We start from the raw sequence: 587 nt of genomic DNA, 5'->3' as shown, positions 1-587 counted from the left end.
TTTGGCAGCGCGTGTGGGGCCCCGCCCGGAGACCGCACGCCAGAGATGAAAGAAAACAGACTACGAACGCACATTGCGTCACGTGCGGGCAGTGTTTTAGGGGTTTTAGGTGCGAAAAATCATAGAAAATCCGTACAGCGTCGGAACGCGACAAAATTTGGCATGCGTGGCCTGCATAGTCACTGTGGCCCGTGGAAAAAAATGATTGACTTTGGCGGATGCGACCGAGAGAAGTACGATCGAGGGTCCCCTCCGCCCATACCGAAACCACCGCGTTGCACAGCAAGTGGTAGTGCGGTTTGCCGGAATGCACCCAAGTTTTGCCACAGCATGTGGGGCCCCGCCCGGGGACCGCACGCCAGAGATGAACGAAAACGGACTACGAACGCACGTTGCGTCACGTGCGGGCAGTGTTTTAGGGGTTTTCGGTGCGAAAAATCATAGAAAATCCGTACAGCGTCGGAACGCGAGAAAATTTGGCGTGCGTGGCCTGCGTGGTCACTTTGGCCCGTGGAAAAAATGATCGACTTTGGCGGATGCGACCGAGAGAAGTACGACCGAGGGTCCCCTCCGCCCATACCGAAACC

Source organism: Triticum dicoccoides, chromosome 6B (genome assembly GCF_002162155.2).
Source record: "Triticum dicoccoides isolate Atlit2015 ecotype Zavitan chromosome 6B, WEW_v2.0, whole genome shotgun sequence".
NCBI lineage: Eukaryota > Viridiplantae > Streptophyta > Magnoliopsida > Poales > Poaceae > Triticum > Triticum dicoccoides.
This window is presented reverse-complemented; position numbering follows the sequence as displayed.